General features: G+C 37.6%; 1 protein-coding gene across 3 annotated transcripts in view; it reads left to right on the top strand.

The window, feature by feature from the left end:
* RNF180 (ring finger protein 180) overlaps positions 1-13,924 on the top strand; it is a 337,572-nt gene that overhangs the window by 238,641 nt on the left and 85,007 nt on the right. The window lies entirely within an intron of this gene.

Below are 13,924 nucleotides of genomic sequence, written 5' to 3'. Positions count from 1 at the left end.
GGAGGTGAGATAGGAAGGCAGAGAGGGGTAGGAGCTGGTTGAATGGACTTGGGGAATCGGGTGGAAAGGAGGAGTGTGCTGTCACAGTATGGGGAGAGCAATTAGAGTCACATAACAATGTATGTATATATTTTTTAAAGGGAAAAAATTTAAAAGTGAGTCCATAGGCACATCCAATAAAAACTGTCTTCCAGGGTTACATTGATTCATGAGTGAATTTTTAAAGTATTTATCCTACAACAGATTTCCTTTACTATTATACAACTCTACATCTCCTCAACGTCTGTCCTTGAGGTAATGTATTACTCTCTTGTGTAAGAGTTTTTATTAACAAATGTGTGCAGTTTTCTGGATTAATGACAACTCTTGTGTTTTTAATATTTTAAAGCATAGTGATGCTAGAAGATTTTCTTTGGATTATTTGTTTCGTGAGTTAATTTACCTCAAATAATATATGAACAATTCCTGCCTCATTTTCTGTTTTCAAACTTCCAACTTGTAGCTTATTCCAAAAAATATTGCTGTTATTCAGTAACACACATGAGGAACATACTTCTTAGTTCAATCAAGTATATAAGACCATATGAGCAACACTTGCCCAAAAGCAAAGACGAGAAGAAACAAAGGGACAGGAAAACTGGACAAATGGACATGGGGAATCCAGGGAAGAAAGGGGGAGAGTGCTGACACATTGTGGGGATTGCAACCAATGTCACAAAACAATCTGTGTATAAATTTTTGAATGAGAAACTAATTTGTGCTGTGAACTTTCACTTAAAGCACAATAAAATTTAAAAATAATAATGAAAATATTGCTGTTATTAAATAGAAAGTATTTTATTTCTCTGAAGTATATTTTAATGAAGTCTTGCCATTTTTCTTGTATATGTAGGAATAATATACTTCATAGAACCAAGATTCCACGCAAATATTTGTACTGCAACTTGGAAGGCTGTAAGAAGGTTCCCAAATTATAGTGTTTTTTGTTTGTTTATGCCTTGGGTTTCTTGTACATTAATTAGTTCAGATGTCAAGACACAATCCTAACTGTCTAATACAAACAGAATAAATTGGCATTATGGAATAAAACTTATATAAGTAAGCATCTAGTTCTAAAGAGATTTTATTTGGGGCACCCAATTCAGAAATATTCATCTACTACGGTTTTCATTCTTTAGGTTTCTTTTAAGTTCAGGAGGGAATAGCCATATATCAGTATGACTAAAAATTATAGATCCTGCTGCCTTTCCAGCAGATTTTTCTTTTTTTTTTTTTTATTGTACTTGAGATGAACATTTACAGAACAAGTAGTTTCTCATTAAAAACTAGTAGACATTCTTTTATGACCATGGTTAACAAGCCCACGACATGTCAACCCTGTCACTTCTCAAACTTGGGTTCCCTATTACCAGCTTTCCTGTCCCCTCCTGCCTTCTAGTCCTTGTCCCTGGACTGCTGTGCTCCATTGGTCTCCTTTTGTTTTATGGGGCTGTCTAATCTTTGGCTGAGGCATGAACTTCGGGAGTGACTTCATTACTGAGCTAAAAGGGTGTCCAAGGCCGTAGTCTCGGGGTTTCTCCAGTCTCTCAGGCCAGTAAGTCTGATCTATTTTTGTGAGTTAGAATTTTATTCTCCATTTTTCTCTAGCTCTGTCCAGGATCCTCTGTTGTGATCCCGGTCAGAGCAGTCAGTAGTGGTAGCCAGGCACCATCTGTTTATACTGGACTCAGTCTGGTGGAGTCTGTGGTAGTTGTGGTCCATTAGTCCTTTGGACTAATTTTTCTCGTGTATCTTGTTTTCTTCATTCTCCCTTGCTCCTGAAGGGGTGAGACCAGTGGAGTATCTTAGATGGCTGCTTACAGGCTTTTAAGACCCTGGATGCTACTCACCAAGGTGGAATGTAGAACATTTTCTTTATAAGCTGTGTTATGCCAGTTGAGCTAGATGTTCCCCAAAACCATAGTCCCCACAGCCCTTGGCCCCGCAAGTCAGTTCATCAGGGAGTCTGGATGTGTCTGTGGAGCTTCTGTGACCTTCCCTTGTACGAGTTGTGCTGGATTCCCCAGTATTGGGTACTGTCTTACCCTTCGCCAAACTTACTACTTATCTATTGTCTATTTACTATTTTCCCCTTACACCTGCCATCCCTTGTAACCAACAAACATTGTTTCTTTTTTTGTGTAAACTTTTTCATGAGGTTTTACAGTAGAGGTCTCATATTTGTCCTTTTGTAATTAACTTATTCCACTCAGCATAATGTTCTCCAGTTTCATCCATGTTATGGGATGCTTCACAGATTCATCATTGTTCTTTATCATTGCATAATACTCCATTTTGTGTGTGTACTATAGTTTATCCATTCATCTGTTGATAGACATCTAGGTTGTTTCCATCTTTTTGCTGTTGTGAACAATGCTGCAGTGAACATGGGTGTGCATATGTCTGTTTGTGTGACGGCTCTTATTTCTCTAGGATATATTCCTAGGAGTGGGATTGCTGGATCGTATGGTATTTCTATTCCTAGCTTTCTAAGGAAGCGCCATATCATTTTCCAAAATGGTTGTATCATTTTGCATTCCCACCAGCAATGTGTAAGAGTTTTGATCTCCCCGCAGCCTCTCCAACAGTTCTTATTTCCAGTTCTTTTTATACGTGCCAGTAATGCTGGGGTGAGATGGTACCTCATTGTGGTTTTAATTTGCATTTCTCTAATGGCTAGTGATTGCGAGGATTTCCTCATGTGTCTGTTGGCTGCTTGAATGTCTTCTTTGGTGAAGTGTCTGTTCATTTCCTTTTCCCATTCTTTCATTGGATTATTTGTCTTTTTTTTGTAGAGATGTTGGATTTTTTTGTCGATTTTAGAGATTAGACCTTTGTCTGACATGTAATGTCCAAATTGTTTTTCCCAGTCTGTAGATTCTCTTTTTACTCTTTTGGTGAAGTCTTTTGATGAGCATAAGTGTTTAATTTTTAGAAGATCCGAGTTATCCAGCTTATCTTCTGGAGTTTGTGTGTTATTGGTTATGGCTTCTATCCTGTTAATGCCATTTATTAGGGTCTCTAATGTTGATCCCGTCTTTTCTTCTATGAACTTTATAGTTTTTGGCTTTATATTTAGGTCTTTGATCCATTTTGAATTAGTTTTTTTTTTATATAGTGTGAGTTATGGGTCCTGTTTAATTGTTTTGCATACGGACATCCAGTTTTGCCAGCACCATTTATTAAAAAGACTGTTTGATTCCCATGTGATGGACTTTGGGCTCTTGTCAAAGATCAGGTGAACATAGGTGGATGGATTTACATCGGGGTTCTCAATTCTGTTCCATTGCTCAATGTATCTGTCGTTATACCAGTACCAGGCTGTTCTGACTACCGTAGCTGTATAGTAGGTTCTGACGTCAGGTAGTGCATGTCGTCCTACTTCATTCTTCTTCTTCAGTAGTACTTTGATCTTCCAGGGCTTCTTACCTTTCCATGTAAAGTTAATGATTAGTTTTTCCATCGCTTCAAAGAATGTTGTAGGTATTTGGATTGGGATTGCATTGTATTTGTAAATTGCTTTGGGTAAAACTGTCTTTTTCACAATGTTGAGTCTACCTATTCATGAGCATGGTATGCTTTTCCAATTATGTAGATCCCTTTGGTTTCCTTGCAGTAGTATTTTGAAGTTTCATTTGAATAGGTCTTTTACACACCCGGTTAGATTTATTCCTAAGTATTTTATTTTTTTAGGGGCTATTATGAATTGTATTGTCCTGATTTCCTTTTCATCGTTCTCTTTGTGTATAGGAATCCAACTGATTTTTGCATGTTTATCTTGTATCCTGTTTCTCTGCTTAATCTATTAGTTCCATTAGTTTTCTCATGGAGTCTTTTTTTTTTTTTTTTTGTATTATATCATCCGCAAACAGGGACAGTTTAACTTCTTCATTACCAATTTGGATGCCCTTTATTTCTTTTTCTTGCTTTATTGCTCTAGCTAGGACTTCCAGCACAGGGTTAAATAGGAGTGGTGATAAAAGACACCCTTGTCTTGTTCTTGTTCTCAAGGGGAATGTTTTCAGCCTCTCTCCATTAAGAATGATGTAGGCTGTTCGTTTTACATAGATGCCCTTTATAATGTTGAGAAATTTTCCTCCTATATCTATTTTTTTTAAATTTTTTTATTGTACTTTAGGTGCAGGTTTACAGAACAAATACTTTCTCATTAAACAGTACACATATTGTTTTATGACATTGATTAACAACCCCAGGATATGTCAACATGCTCCCTTCTCAGCCTCAGGGGACTTTTTTTTTTTTGGTGAAAATATACATAGCCAAAGATACACCATTTCAGAAGTTTCTACGTGTACAATTCAGTTACTTCGATTATGTTACTATACCTATTTTATTGAGAGTTTTTATCAGGAATGGGTGTTGGACTTTGTCAAATAACTTTTCTCCATCATTTGAGATGATAATGTGGTTCTTTTCTTTCCTTTTGTTCATGTGATGGATTCCTTTGATTGATTTTCTAATGTTGAACCGTTCTTGCATACCTGGTTTGAATCCTACTTGGTCGTGGTGTATTATTTTTTTTTATTTTACGATGCTGAATTGTATTGGCTAGCATTTTGTTGAGAAGTTTTGCGTCTATATCCATGAGAGATATTGGTCTGTAATTTTTTTCTGTGGGTCTTAGCCTGGTTTTGGTGTCAGGGTTATGCAGGTAGGCTTCATAGAATGAATTTGGAAGTGTCGCTTCCTTTTCTGTGTTCTGAAATAGTTTGAGTAGTACTGGTATAAGTCCTTCTCTGAATGTTTGGTAGAATTCTCCAGTGAAACCATCTGGGCCAGGGCTTTTTTGTTGTTGTTGGGAATTTTTTTATTACCTTTTCAATCTCGTCTCTTGGTATGTGTCTGTTCAGATTTTCAGCATCACTTTGTGTTAGTTTGGGTAGGTAATGTGTTTCTAAAAATTTATCCATTTCCTGTAGGTTTTCAAATTTGTCGGAGTATATTTTTCATAATATTCTGTAATGATCCTTTTTATTTCAGTTGGGTCTGTTGTAATGTCCCCCATTTCATTTCTTATTTGGGCTGTTTGCATCTTCTCCTGTTTTTCTTTCGTCAGTGTGGCCAGTTGTTTGTTGATTTTGTTGATCCTTTCAAAGAAACAACTTTTGGTTTTGTTGATTCTTTCTATTGTTTTTCTATTCTCTATTTCACTTATTTCTGGTCTGATCTTTATTATTTCCTTTCTTCTCGTGGCTATGGGCTTTTTTTGCTGTTCTCTATTTGTTCCACTTCTGTAGTTAATGTTTTGATTTTGTCCTTTTGTTCCTTTATGATATGTGCATCTATTGGTGTAAATTGTCCTCTGAGGACTGCCTTTGTTGTGTCCCAAAGGTTTTGGTATGATGTGTTTTCATTCTCGTTTGATTCTAGAGATTCTTTGATTCCATCTCTGATTTCTTCTATTACCCAGTGGTTTGGAAGCAAGAAGTTATTCAGTTTCCATGTAACTGATTTTTTTCCTTGCTCTACCTGTTGTTAATTTCTGCCTTGATGGCATTGTGGTCAGAGAAGATATTTTATATTATCTTAACGTTCTGGATCTTGTTGAGGATTGCTCTCTGGCCTGAGATGTGGTCGATTCTGGAGAACATTCCATGTGCATTGGAAAAGAATGTGTACTTTGCAGCAGTTGGGTGGAGTGTTCTATATATGCCTATGAGTTCAAGTTGGGTCTTCGGTATCTTTGTCGAGTTTCTTTCTAGACGTTCTGTCCTTTACTGAGAGTAGTGTGTTGAAGTCTCCTGCTATTATTGTGGAACTGTCAATTTCTCTTTTCAGTGCTGTTAATTTGTTTTATGTATTTTGGAACCCTGTCAGTGGGTGCATAGATGTTTATTAAGGTTATGTCTTCATGCTGCATCGTCCCCTTATAATCATTATATAGTGTCCTTCTTCGTCTTTTATAGTTTGTTTTAAAGTCTGTTTTATCTTAGTATTTCCACTGCTGTTCTTTTTTGGTAGACGTTTACTTGATATATTCTTTTCGATTCTTCGATTTTTAATAAATGTACGTTTTTGTTTCTAAGGTTTGTCTCTTGTAGACAGCATATTCATGGTCCTGTTTTTTACTCCATTCTGTCACTCACCATCTCTTTTGGGTGCATTTAGGCCATTTACATTCAGAGTAATTATTGATAGGTTTGAGTTTATTACTGTCATTTTGTAATGCTTTTTTTTGTGGTGCTGATGTTTTATTTGTTCCTCTTACTCTCCTGTGCTGAATTCCTTTTGTTTGTGGATTGTTTTTAAATTTCTTTTGCTTTTATTGAGATTGTTTGTTTCCTTTGATTAGTAGGTTTGTTAACTTTGTGGTTACCTTGAAATTTACCCTTATTTTCCTAGTTTTGAAGCAGTCTATTATTACTTGGTGTCACCTTTTCCTTTCGATTAGAAGGTTCTATGCTTACACCATTTATTCCCTCTTTTATTGTTCTAATGTTGTCATTTACAGATTAACCTCTGGTTCCCTGTTGTAATTCTTCTGGTTTTGGATAGTCCTTGAGAGTTCATTTCCTAGGTTGGTACCTGACTTGTACAATCCTGCATCCTAGATTCAGCCTGTGGTCTGATGTGGTTTGTTCTCAGATCAAAGGACTCCCTTTAATAATTCTTGTAAGTTTGGCTTGGTTTTTACATATTCCCTTAATTTCTGTTTATCTGGAAGTGTCATAATTTCACCATCATATTTGAATGAGAGTTTTGCAGGATGTATTATTCTTAGCTGGCAATTTTTTTCTTTCAAGGTTTTATATATGTCATCCCATTGCCTTCTTGCCTGCATGGTTTCTGCCAAACAATCCGAGCTTAGTCTTATTGTTTCTCCTCTGTATGTGACTTTTTTTCTCAAGCTGCTCTCAGGATTTTTTGTTTGTCTTTGGTTTTGACGAATGTGATTATGATATGCCTTGGTGATTTGCTTTTGGGGTCTGTCCTATATGGAGTATGTTGAGCTTCTTGGATGGCTAGCTTTTCATCTTTCATGATATTGAGGAAGTTTTCACTTAGCAGTTCTTCAGTGTTTTTCTCTGTGTTTTCTGTTTTCTCCCCTGTTCTGGAACTCCGATCACTCGCAGATTTTTGCTTTTGATTGTATCCCACATAATTCTCAGAGTTTCTTTATTTTTTCTTTTTTCTGATTTTTCTTCAGAGTTGTATCCAAGTGTTTGTCTTCAATTTTGCTGATCCTGTCTTCCATCGTTTCAAACCTGCTCCTCACCCCTTCTGTGAGACTGTCCATTTCTGAAATTTTGTTGTTTATTCTTTTGATTTCTAATTGTTGTTTTTGTATGATTTCTAGTTGTGGATTTATTTTGGCATTTTGTTCTTGTATTATTTTCCTGAATTCTTCCATTTTTTTTTGGTCTGTATTTTTCATTAATTTTTCTGCCCTTTCCTTGAATTTGTCTATTTTTTCCTCATTTGTGTGTGTTTTTTGTTTCAGCTCTTGTATAACTCTGAATGTTAGAGATTTGAGTTCCTTATCAGGTAGTTCTAGTGCCTTTTCTTTTACTTGAAAGTCATCTGATGTTTTATTTTGGATGCCTATCTTTTTTTGTGTGTGTTTTGATATTGTTTACTGTCTTTGGGACATACGGCAGTTATTTTCCTCGTTTATTGATTGTAGATATGTCTGTTTCCTCCCTTTTTTTTTTGTTCTATTTGGTTACGTCTGAGTACGTGGGCTGTGCATTCATTGTTGTTTGTACGTCTGTGGGCACAATACTTTCCATTCTTTCTCTACTGGGCAGTGTCAGTCTGTTAGGTATGGTACAGCAAGGCAGGTCTAGCTGAAGGGGATGGGTTGTTGCTGGGATGGGTTGTTTGGGGCACATACTAGGGCCCACAGGGCAGGCCAGGAATCAGTGCAGGGCATGTTCCGTTAGGCTGTGCCTGTGCTGCTTGGGGGGTGTGATGTTTAGTGCACAGTGCAGGTAGGCTGGAAGGACGGGGAGATTGTGATGTATGGAGCTAAGATGAGTATCAGAAAGATAAGAGAGGAACAGGAGCCGATAACATACAAAGAAACAAAAGAGTGCTAAGGGAGCTTGCCATTGTAGTGGAGTGATGAGAGACTGAGAAATGTAGAAAAACAAGAAGGAAAATAAGAAAAAGCGTAAAAGGAAAAAAGATTAGAAAAAAAAGAACAGAAAAGCCCCCAGGGATCCCACCAGAGCGGCTCTGAGGACTGTTGAAGTTGCTCCCAGGCCATGAAGTACAGCCTGGGTAGAATTGGTAAAGTCATACAGTGCCAGGTATTCAGGAGACAGGAAGAGGAGGTAAATATAGAGAGATGAAAAACTGAGAAATGAAGAAAGACAAAAGGAGAAAAAGAGAAAACAAAAGGAAAAAAATAAAGCAAATTTAAAAAAACAAGAAAATATAAATGCCCCCAGGGATCCCACTACGTGTCTGTGCAGATTAAGGGAGTAGCTGCCAAGCCGTGGAATATTGTCTGGGTAGAAGGAGCTCCCAAGCTAAGAAAAGAGAAAGAAAACAAATTAAAAAAAAAAATCAAAACAAACAAAAAGCCCCGGAGATATCACCAGCATCACAGCACAAGCCGGGAAGCAGTTTCATAGTCAGGTGGCGTTTTACAGCCTTTCAGGAAGAAGCAAGGATAGCACACGGAGCCAGGTATTTGAGAGAAAGGAGGGGGTGGTGGTGAGAGATACAGAAGAAATCAAAAGCGGAAGAAAGCAACACCAGCTGCCAACATATGACATTCATGGAATTGGCCAGTGCTGGCGGGTGGAATCCAGGCAGCACCTGGGTGAAGCCGGTGCTTCTTGGCCACGAAACTGTGGCTACAGGAAGCAGAGCAGGCCGAGTAGGGGTGAAGAAGTGTGGGAGGTGGGAAAGCATATATCACTGGCTCCCGGTTGTTGTGTCTCCTGCTGGAAGCTCTGTGAAACTGCTTTCCTGTACCCCTGTTCGCCGATCTCTGATAGGAGTCCCAGATGGTGGATCTGTGCTGTGTTAGCTAATGGGGGACCTTAGCATGTATCTCTCCTAGCTGTCTGTGGTCTGTCTGTTTCTTATTCCATTCATGCTTGGCTGAGTTCTTTAACTCTTCATTTGATGCTTAGGGTTTCAGGATTCACATTTGTCTCTGTTTGACTTAGTTTTTTGGATCTTTCCTGTGGAGGGACCACATGGTGCTTCTGTCTATAGCACCATGTTGCCTGGAAGTCCCAGATTTTTCTTGATCATTGTTAAAATCCTAGCTACAAGCTTTCCACTGGTAAGGACCGTTTTCACGTCCTTTTCTGGTTGAGCTGCAGTCCCTGAGTTGTGCACACGTTTAAGTACTGGGCTACTAACCGAAAGATTAGCAGTTTAAATGCATCGAGGTGCCTTGGAGGAAAGGTCTGGTGATCTATTTCCAGAAGATCACAACTATTAAAAACCCTATGGAAACACAGTTCTGCTTTGAAAAACGGGGTCACCATGAGTTGGAATAGACTCAACAACAACTGGTTTGTTTTTATGTGTTGAGCTGTGTATATTTTATATAGAGTTTCACAGATTGCTTATTGTCTAGCTGGGAATATAAAAAAGGTCTGTAAGGATTCTTAAGGTACAAATACAAATTAATACAATATTACACAATATGAACCGATGAGCATTATGAAGCTATGAGTATCTATAATCAGGATCTATGGAGCGGTAGTGTCAACTTTAGAACAACCTATCTGTTAGTGATTTTATTCATTCAGCAAATGTATAGGGAGTAAGACACAGTCCCCTCATGAATCTTAGCATTCATTGAGGGAGACAGAAAAAATAGGCAAATAAAAGTACAAAGTATCATAAGAACAATAAAGGAAACAAGCAATTAACTGTGATAGAGAACAACATTGGGTACAACTTTAGATAGGATGGTCAGGGAAATGCTCTTTGAGAAGCTGACATTTAAGCAAAGATATTAAAGATGAGGAAAAGCTAGCCATGTGTAGAAAATGATATATCAAGTAACTTTTTTAAAAAAAAATATTGCAGTAAAATACACATAATATGAAATTTTCCATTTTAACTATTTTTAAACAACATATAGCTTTGGGCATATCTGCTGCCAGAGACCTCTAAAGTGTTAAAAAACAAGATGTCACTCTGAGGACTAAGGTGCGCCTGACTCAAGCCATGGTATTGTCAGTTGTCTGACATACAAAAGCTGGACAATGAGTAAGGAAGACCGAAGAAGAATTGCTGCATTTGAATTATGGTGTTGTTGAAGAATATAGTAGATACCATGGACTGCCAGAATGAAATAATCTGTCTTGGAAGAAGTACAGCCAGAATGCTGTTTAGAAGCTAGAATGGCAAGACTTCATTTCACTTACATTGGACATGTCATCAGGAGGGATCAGTCCCTGGAGAAGAACATCATGCTTGGTAAAGTGGAGGGTCAGCAAAAAAAGAAGACCCTCAATGAGATGGATTGACATAGTGGCTGCAACAGTGGACTCAAACACAGCAACAATTGTAAGGATAGCACAGGACTGGGCAGCATTTCTTTGTGTTGTTCATAGGGTCGCTATGAGTTAGAACTAACTTGATGGCACCTAACAACAACAGCTGTTTTTAAGTATACATTTCACTGGCATTTATTACATTTACAGTATCACACAAACTTTACCACTGTTTCCAAAACTTTCCCAAAAACTCTGTACCCATTAAGTAATAACTTCCCATTTCCCCAGTCCCCAGCCCTTGATAATCTATAATCTACTTTCTGCCTCTGTAAATTTTCCTATTTTAGATATTTCATGTAAGTGGAATCACACAATATTTGCCCTTTTGTATCTGACTTACTTCATTTAGCATAATGTTTTCAAGGCTCAGCCATGTTGCAGCCTGTATCAGAACTTCATTTCTATTGATGACTGAATAATACTCCATTGTATGTATATGCCACCTTTTGTTTATCCATTCATCTGTTGATGGGCACTTGAGTTGTTTCCGCCTTTTTGGCTATTGTAAATAATACTGCTATGAACGTTGATGTACAAGTATCTGCTTGAGCCCCTTTTTTCAGTTCTTTAGAGTATATACCTAGGAATAAAATTTCTAGGTCATAAGATAATTCTATGTCTGCCTTTTTGAGGAACTGCAAAACTGTTTTCCACAGTGGCTGCACCATTTCATTCTGCGCCAACAGTGTACTAGGATTCCAATTTCTCCATATCCTTGCCAACACTTGGTATTTTTTGTTTTATTTTATTTTCTAATAGTTATTCTGGTGGATGCAAAGTGGTACCTCATTGTAGTTTTGATTTGCATTTCCCTAATGATGTTATTAAAGGAAGAAGCCCAAGCTGCACTGAAGACATTGGTGAAAAGCAAGTCTCCAGGAATTGACAGAATATTAATTGAGATGTTTCAACAAATGGATGCAGCACCGTAAGCACTCATTTGTCTATGCCAAGACATTTGAAAGACAGCTACCTGGCCAAACGACTGGAAGAGATCTATGTTTATGCCTATTCCAAAGAAAAGTGATCCAACAAAATGCAGAAATTATGGAACAATATCATTAGTATCCCACACAAGTAAAATTTTTCCGAAGATCATTCAAAGGCGGTTGCAGCAATACATCGACAGGGACCTGCCAGCAATTCAAGCCAGATTTAGAAGAGGATATGGAACGAGGGGTATCACTGCTGATGTCACATGGATCCTGTCTGAAAGGAGAGTATACCAGAAAAACGTTTACCTGTGCTTCATTGACTATGCAAAGTCATAACAAATTATGAATAACATTGTGAGGAATGGGAATTCCAGAACACTTAACTGTGCTCTTGAGGAACCTGTACATAGACTAAGAGGCAGTCATTCAGACAGAACAAGGGGATATGGCATGGTCTAAAGTCAGGAAAGGTGTGTGTCAGGGTTGTATCCTTTCACTGTACTTAGTCTGTATGCTGAGCAAATAGTTTGAGAAGCTGGACTGTATGAAAAAGAACAGGGCATCGGGATTGGAGGAGGACTCATTAACAGCCTGCAATAAGGAGATGACACAATCTTGCTTGCTGAAAGTGAAGCGGACTTGAAGCAGTTACTGATGATGATCAAACACTAAAGCCTTGAGTATGGATTACACCTCAGCATAAAGAAAACAAAAGTCCTCACAACTGGACCAGTAAGCAACATCATGATAAATGGAGAAGAGATTGGAGTTGTCAAGAATTTCGTTTTACTTGGATCCACAATTAATGCCCATAGGAGCAGTAGTCAAGAAATCAAATGACACATTGCATTGGGCAAATCTGTTGCAAAAGATCTCTTTAAAGTGTTAAAAAGCAAAGATGTCGCTTTAAGGACTAAGGTACTCCTGACCCAACTGAAAATATCAGTTGCCTTATATGCATGTGAAAGCTGGACAATAAATAAAGAACACCAGAGAAGAGCTGATGCCTTTGAATTATGGTGTTAGTGAAGAATATTGAATATATTCAGTGGACTGCCAGAAGAATGAACACGTCTGTCTTGAAATTAGTACAGACGGAATGCTCCTTGGAAGCATGGATGGCAAGACTTCATCTCACATACTTTGGACATGTCATCAGGAGGGACCAGATCCTGGAGAAGGACGTTATGCTTAGTAGAGGTCAGTGAAAAAGAGGAAGACCCTCAGCGAGATGGATTGACACAGTGACCTTAACAATGGGCTCAAGCATGGCAACAATTGTGAAGATGGTTCAGGACCAGGCAGTGTTTCATTCTGTTGTACATAGGGTCGCTATGAGTTGGGACGAACTCGATGGCACCTAACAACAACAACAACAATGAATAATAATTTTGAGCATCTTCACATGTGTTTATTGGTCATTTGTGTATTTTCTTTGGAGAAATGTCTATTCAAGTCTTTTGCCTGTTTTTTAATTGCTGTGTTTCTTTTTTGTTGTTGAGTCATGGGAGTTCTTTACATTTTCTGGATATTAAACTCTTATATATAATTTGCAGATATTTTCTCCTATTCTGTAGGTTGTCTTTTTACTTTCCTGGTAATGTCCTTTGATGCACCAAAAACTTTTTATATTTATTGTTGCTTTTGCTTGTGCTTTTGGTGTCATATCTAAAAATCCATTGCCAACTCTGAGATCTTGAAGAATTTCCTGTATTTTTTCCTCTAGGAGTTTTATGTTTTTAACTCTTAAATTTAGATCTTTGATCCATTGTGAGTTAATTTTTTATATAGTGTGATAAAGGGCCCCAACTTCATTCTTTTGCATGTGGCTTTCCAATTGTCCTAGCACCATTTATTGAAGAGAGTATTCTTTCTCCATTGAATGGACTTGGCACTGTTGTCAAAAATCAATTGTCTGTAGATGTATGGGTTTGTTTCTGGATTCTCAATTCTATTCCATTGGTCTGTATGATTATTCTTATGCCACTACTACCCTGTTTTGATTACTGTAGCATTGTAATAAGTTTGGAATCTCATCCTCCTATTTTGTTTTTCTTTTTCAAGATTGGTTGGGTTATTCAGGACCCCTTGCAATTCTATTTGAATTTGAGGATTTCCATTTCTGCAAAAAAGGCTGTTGGAATTTTTATAGAGATTGCTTTGAATCTGTAATTTTGGATAGTACTGCCATCTTAACAATAGTAAATCTTCTAATCCATGAAGGTGACATGTTTTCCTACTGTTTTCAAGTTGCCTTTTTCTTGATTCGGCATTCACTTGGTTGTTTTAAACCTTTAAGTGGTTTTCAGAGTGCTGGAAAATTCTAATTTTTGCAGTTTGTGCTTGTTTTTTGATATTTCTACAGGGAGGAAGGAGCTTGGAGGTGCCTACTCTGTTATCTTGCTGACATCACTTTTGTTACATGACTTTTTTTTAAATAATATTTTATTTAATAAT

The sequence above is a fragment of the Trichechus manatus genome, unplaced genomic scaffold, assembly GCF_000243295.1.
Source record: "Trichechus manatus latirostris isolate Lorelei unplaced genomic scaffold, TriManLat1.0 scaffold00029, whole genome shotgun sequence".
Classification (NCBI taxonomy): domain Eukaryota; kingdom Metazoa; phylum Chordata; class Mammalia; order Sirenia; family Trichechidae; genus Trichechus; species Trichechus manatus.
Note: the sequence above shows the minus strand (reverse complement) of the source record. Positions and strands in the feature narration are given on the sequence as shown.